The sequence below is a fragment of the Mandrillus leucophaeus genome, unplaced genomic scaffold (assembly GCF_000951045.1).
Source record: "Mandrillus leucophaeus isolate KB7577 unplaced genomic scaffold, Mleu.le_1.0 Scaffold187, whole genome shotgun sequence".
In the NCBI taxonomy this organism is placed as follows: Eukaryota; Metazoa; Chordata; class Mammalia; order Primates; family Cercopithecidae; genus Mandrillus; species Mandrillus leucophaeus.
In genome coordinates, this window is record NW_012101887.1 from 4,570,339 (window position 1) to 4,577,285 (window position 6,947).

The following is a 6,947-nucleotide window of genomic DNA, read 5'->3' on the forward strand; positions in this document are numbered from 1 at the left end:
GTTTCACCATGTTGGTCAGGCTGGTCTCGAACTCCTGACCTCAAGTGATCCACCTGCCTCAGGCTCCCAAAGTGCTGGGATGACAGGTGTGAGCCACCATGCCTGGCCAAAGATGAAATTTTAATAGTAAAAGGAGAAGAAAAGCAGCACTGGTAATGACAGCATCCCCACTTTCTTGTCTTTATCGGCTTGGGCTGTCATTACAAAACGCCATAGACTAGTTGGCTTAACTAACATGAATTTATTTTCTTCCAGTTCTGGAGGCTGGCAAGTTCTAGATCAAGGTGCAGGCAGTTTCCACAGGAGGCCTACACGCCGCCACTGTGCTGCCACCATGTCTCTAGTGATCCCTGAAAAGTTCCAGCATATTTTGCGAGTACTCAACACCAACATCGATGAGTGGTGTAAAATAGCCTTTGCCATCACTGCCATTAAGGGTGTGGGTCAAAGATATGCTCATGTGGTGTTGAGGAAAGCAGACATCGACCTCACCAGGAGGGTGGGAGAACTCACTGAGGATGAAGTAGAACGTGTGATCACCATTATACAGAATCCACACCCGTGCAAGATCCCAGGCTGGCTCTTGAACAGACAGAAGGATGTAAAGGATGGAAAATATAGCCAGGTCCTAGCCAATGGTCTGGACAACAAGCTCCGTGAAGAGCTGGAGTGACCAAAGAAGATCTGGGCACAAAGAGGGCTCTGCCACTCCTGGGGCCTTCATGTCCGAAGCCAGCACACCAAGACGACTGATCACCGTGGCCATACTGTGGGTGTGTCCAAGAAGAAATCAGTCTATAGGCCTTGTCTGTTAGTAGTTTATATACCTTAAAACAAGCAAACAAACAAAACAAACCAAAAAAACGGTGAAGGCTGACTCAGTTCCCCAGTGAGGGCCCTCTTCCTGCCTTGCAGACTGCCACTTTCTTGCTGTGTCCTTACATGACAGAGAGGTCAGATTTCCTTCTCTCTCTTCCTCCTTTCTTTTTTTTTTTTTTTGAGGTTGAGTCTCACTCTATCACCCAGGCTAGAGTGCAGTGGCACGATCTCAGCTCACTGCAACCCCTGCCTCCTGAGTTCAAGCAATTCTCCTGCCCCAGCCTCCTGAGTAGCAGGGATTACAGGCGTGTGCCACCACGCTCGGCTAATATTTTTGTATTTTTAGTAGAGACGGAGTTTCACTATGTTGGCCAAGCTGGTCTCGAACTCCTGACCTCAGGTTATCCACCTACCTAAAGTGCTGGGATTACAGGCGTGAGTCACTGTGCCCGACCTCTCTTCCTCTTTTTAACAAAGCCATAGTCCTATCAGATTAGGGCCTTACCCTATGAACTCATTTAACTGTAATTATCTCCTAAAGATTCTCTCTCCAGATACAATCACATTGTGGGTTAGGGTTTCAATATATAAATTTGCAGGGGACACAATTCAGTCCATATCAGTAACCCAAGTGTTAATCACTGTGAGAATTGAAGGGTGGGGTGGGATGAAGTACAAAAGAAGTAATGAATCTGTTTCCTGTTTTCAGGAGCTTATGGTCTTGTTGGGGAGGTAAGACAAATAAATTATAAATAAGAACAAATGCTGTGAGGTAGAGTGAATGCTGAGGGCACTCCAGAGCGACAGGGATCAATAAGGGTTGGAAGGGGCCGGGAAACTTTTATTTATGTATTGAAATGGGGTCTTGTTATGTTACCCAGGCTGTTTTTGTTTGTTTTGTTTTGCTTTTTAACACAGTGTCTCACTCCATCACCAGAGTGGAGTGCAATGGCATGATCTTGGCTCACTGAAACCTCTGCTTCCCAGGTTCAAGCTACTCAGCCGCCTGAGTAGCTGCGATTACACGTGCATGCCACCATGCCCAACTAATATTTGTATTTTTAGTAGAGGCGGGGTTTCACCATGTTGGCCAGTCTGGTCTCGAACTCCTGACCTCGAGTGATCCGCCAGCCTCAGCCTCCCAAAGTACTGGGATTATGGGCATGAGCCACTGAGTCCGGCCCCAGGCTGGTTTTGAACCAGGTTCAGGTGATCCTCCTGCTTCTATTTCCCAAAGTGCTGAGATTATAGGGATGAATCACCAGTGGCCGACTGATCAAAAAAACTTCATGGAGGAGTTGACACTTAATCTGGGTTTTTAGAATGGTTGGAAGGGCGTGAGGAGTGTGTGACAGGACAGAAACCTAGACCAAGAGAGTGGCAATGCGGGCCAAATACCACCTTGTTCTTAGAGAAAACGGACTTTCTAATTGAGGCAGTGGAGTGAATGGGTGAAGAGAGTGGTTCCTTTAACAGAAATCAGAAATTCCAGGAGGGAAGATGTAGGGATGTGGTTAGATATATGAGGAAGGATGAGGAGTTCATTTTAGAAATATTTGTTTTGAGGAACTGGAGAATTTACCAAGTAAAATATCTGTAATGTTATTAATAATAAGGGCAAAGAGATGAATGAAAGTAGGACTGATGATAAGAGATATTTAAATCATCAAAGGGTTGATAATTTAGGCTGAGGGAATGAATGATCTTTTTGAGAAAATGCGAAGGGTGATGTATGTAAGAAAAGACCTTAGAAGCCATCACCATCACCAGGAAGGATCCAGCAATAGTTAATGGCATAATGACTTGAAACTATTGGAAATGTAATGGATCCAGTTCTAATTTTCTCAGTTTATACATAGCATTTAGTGTTAAGTAAAATAAATGTTTGTTGATTGACTTGATAATTGAACGAATGTTAGAAGTTTAAAATTCAAAAAGCCTAATGTGCATTAGGGATTTAAAGAAAAAATATATATGTATATGTTATATATAAGTGTGTGTGCATGTATTTTAAATTTAGAGATGGGATTTTGCCATGTTGCCCAGGCTGTGAACTGCTGGGTTCCTTTTTCATTTGTTTGACTTTTTTTTTTCAGGGATGTTTTGAAGTCAAACCAGTTTTTCCACTTCCATTTAATTAAGTGTTTTGAGCATTATTTATTATTCATAACACTGAAGAAATGAAAAGCAGAAGAGGTTCTCCCATCACGTGAAAGGATTAATTAGTTCAGTTTTCCGAGGCGTCATCTGATTTTCAAGACAGTTCAAGTACATTCACTGAGGCATTTCCAGTGGGCAAGGAGCCTGGGAGAGCACTGCGCTGTGACCTAGTTTTCCCTTTGGAATCAGGTCCTCTCTCCTGCGTTTACCTTGGCCTCTCCCACCCCTTGGCAGGTCCACTCCCATTGACCTTTCTCTCTGTACCAGCAGCTGCTGCTGACTGTCCAGCCTTACTTACCTCTGTGAAAACAGTGTATAGCGGTCTGCCTTTAAATTTCCTATTCCCATCTGGACCTCCCTTAGGAGCTCAGCGCTGCTCACAATTGAACCTGAAATTCTGGGTCTTCTAATCTCTTCTCTCCAACTGGCAATATTTACCACTCTGATGTCTAGTTCTTGTGGAGTCTTGTGGGATGCATGAGTTTTATGCTAATGGGGGTGTTTCTGAAGACAAAGCCTTGGGTCAGATAAAAGGTTAATTGATATGTGTAGTGTGACAGTAAAATGCAAGGACTTTAAATTCAGATAGTCCTGGATGTGGATTAGTTTTAATTTGGCAGGTGTGTGATTTGGGAGAGTTGCTCAATCTTTTTGTGAACATTATTTCCCCAACTAAAAAAAATAGACAAAATACTAATCTTTGAAAGTTGTTGTAAGGATTAATAAGATAATGTACATAAAGAGACCTTGCACAATACCTGGCATATTGTAAGAGCTTGATAGGACAATATTTATATGACAGGCCAAGAAAATATGTGTGCCATTTTCCACTTCCCAAATCATTTTACATGGGTTTAGAAAGGAGATTAAGAAAGACAAACAAACGATCTTTTCCCTAATTTCAGAATATACGCTCCGAGTACTACCTGGTCATAGCTTTTTGATTCCTATGTTATTTTGTAAGCTAGTGCTTCACAGTGCTAAAGAATAGTACCTTAGAGAACTTAATGCATTAATAGATTTTCCTTAAACTGGAACTTTTTTTTCTCCTTTATTGAATCAAGAAAGCTAAGTGTCAAAGAGGCATATAGATTATACTCTAAGGTAACAAAACTCTATTACGTTGTATTTCATTAGAGCTGAACCAAAGGCATTTTGGAAGAAATCGTGCTGTGTAATAAGAGGGATTGGTAGCAGAGACTTTTTGCTACCATTTTCTCCAAGCTTTTCCATTCTGTACTTGAGTAGCATTGTCCCAAATAGAAATATCCCAGGGCCCTTTTTTCCTCTTGAAAGACTCTAATGTTAAGACTAAATTGGAGATTACCATGGAAGTAAACGACGTTAAGGTGAACAGAGAAATATTCAACCTCCCTTAGAAGGAATGTTTCTGCTTACCTTATGGTCTTCCTGTTTCCCTCCCTTCATTATGTAAGCCAGAGTCAGCAGTACCTTTACCATAAATAAGCAGGCAAGTGGCTTTGCAGTGGCTCCTGAGTACCAGCCAACTCTTATACCAACTACAACTCAAATGTTGTTTCCACAAATTAGTTTCCTAAGTTTTTTGTGTGTGTAGACACACACACACACACACACACACACACACACATAAGTTATAATGTATAATCAAATATATTTCTGGCCGGGTGTGGTGGCTCATGCCAATAATCCCAGCACTTTGGGAGGCAGAGATAGGCAGATCACTTGAGGACAGGAATTCGAGACCAGTCTGGCCAACATGGTGAAATCCTGTCTCTACTAAAAATACAGAAAATTGGTCAAGCGCAGTGGCTCACGCCTGTAATCCCGGCTACTTGGGAGGTTGAGGCAGGAGAATCGCTTGAATCTCGGAGGCGGAGGTTGCAATGAGCCGAGATCATGCCACTGCACTCCTGCCTGGGTGAGAGTGAGACTCTGTCTCAAAAAACAAAACAAACAAACAAAAAACCCCCAGAAAATTAGCCTGATGTGGTGGCCCATGCCTGTAGGCTACTTGGGAGGCTGAGGCAGGAGAATTGCTTGAACACAGGAGGCTGAGGTTGCAGTGAGCTGAAATCCTGACACTGCACTACAGTCTGGGTGACACAGTAAGACCCTGTCTCAAAAAAAAAAAAAAAAAAAAAAAACAGAAAAAAGAAAAATCAAATACATTTCCTGATACATAATTATGTAGTAGTAAATACATAATTATTTACTGATAATTTCCTGGAGATTTTAAAATTTATATCTTGGCTTAAAGAGTATACATTAAAATTACTTAACACTCGGCGAAAATATATATCTTCATGCTGGAATTAGGAAGATTTTAATTACTTTACGTGGAATTATGACTAGATAACCAAACTTACCCCAAATTACATAGTATGTGGCGTTATAAAAGAAAGATCTCTCCTGAATTTCATTTCCATTGAAAAGACGTACAATATTTGGCTAGAAGAAATTTCAGAAGTCATGGAAAACTTTCACTTGTCTTGAGAGGAATGAAGAAGCTAACATCCAGGGAGTTTACTGATGGGTGCATTGCACTGTGATTGGCTGGCTATAGGAAGACTGGGAGTTAGAATTAAAAAAAAACATTTTATTAAACAAATTACTTAAAAAAAAAAAATAGAGTTGGGGTCTTGCTATGTTTCCCAGGCAGGTCTCAGGCTCCTAAGCTCACGTGATCCTACCGCCTCAGCCTCCCGGAGTGCTGGGATTACAGGCGTGAACCACCAAACCTGGCTAAAGATTATTAATTCTTAATTCAGTACACTTCCCAGAACACTGTGGTCACTGGATAATTTTGTGGCTAGCCTTGAAAGAATGTGGTGAGCTTCAACTGTTTTGAAATAAGGTAGTGGCCTACATAGTAGTACAAATTATTTCGTAGAGTGAAATGAAATTGTATAAGTTCTCGTTTTAATTTTTAATTTATTTTTATGTGTTTTTTTTACTTTTTTATTACTTATTTTATTAAAATTTTTAAATTATTTTTATCTTAACTTTTAAAAATTTTTTAATTTTAATTTTTTTTTTCTACTCCTTTATTTTTTATTTTAAAATTAATTAATTAATTAATATTTTAAGCCAGTGCCTTATCCATTAGGTGACTGGGGTTAAATTGTGCAAGTTTTAAGCTGCAATATTGGTTAAAATCTAGGGAAATTATGAATGTTACAATAATATGAAATCTTAAAGCCTGGATACAAGGCTATGGTATTTTAACTCCATTGTATCAGGCACTCGAAGTAGAAAGATATTGCTGGAAGGGTCTTTGTTTTATAGATTAGGAAACAGGAAATGGGGCCCCCAGAGAACTTAAATCACTTGTTCAAGTTCATTGGGCCACTTAGTGGATGTGGACTAGAATTTAGATTTCTTACTTTCTTTTTTAAATTTTAGACCCAGCGGGTACATGTGTAGGTTTGTTCCAGGAGTACATTGCATGTAACTGAGGTTTGGGCTTCAGTTGATCTCATTACCCAAAAGAAAACATAGCACCCAATAGGTGGTTTTTCAACCCTTCCCGCACTCAAGTTTTGGAGTCCCTAGTGTCTGTTATTGCTATCTTTATGTCCTTTGTACCCAGTGTTTAACTCCTACCTATAAGTGAGAACATGCAGTGTTAGCTTTTCTCTTTCTGTGTTAATTCACTTAGGATAAAGGCCTCCAACTGCATTCATGTTGCTACAAAGGACATGATTTAATTCTTTTTTATGACTGCACAGTGTTCCACTGTGTAGATGAACCAGATTTGCTTTATTCAATTTGCTACTGGTGGACACCTAAGTTGATACTATGTCTTTGCTATTGCGAATAGTGTTGTAATAAACATGTGAGTGCAGTTGTCTTTTTGGTAGAATGATTTCTTTCCCTTTGGGTATATATACAGCAATAGATTGTTGGGTTGAATGGCAATTCTATTTTCAGTTATTTGAGAAATCTCCAATCTGCTTTCCATAGTGGCTGGACTAATTGACATTCCC

The 6,947-nt window shown here is 40.3% G+C and overlaps 1 pseudogene; it reads left to right on the forward strand.

Moving 5' to 3' along the window:
* The first annotated feature begins 334 nt into the window (after window positions 1-334).
* Window positions 335-832, forward strand: LOC105538221 (annotated as a pseudogene).
* The last annotated feature ends 6,115 nt before the right edge of the window (window positions 833-6,947 follow it).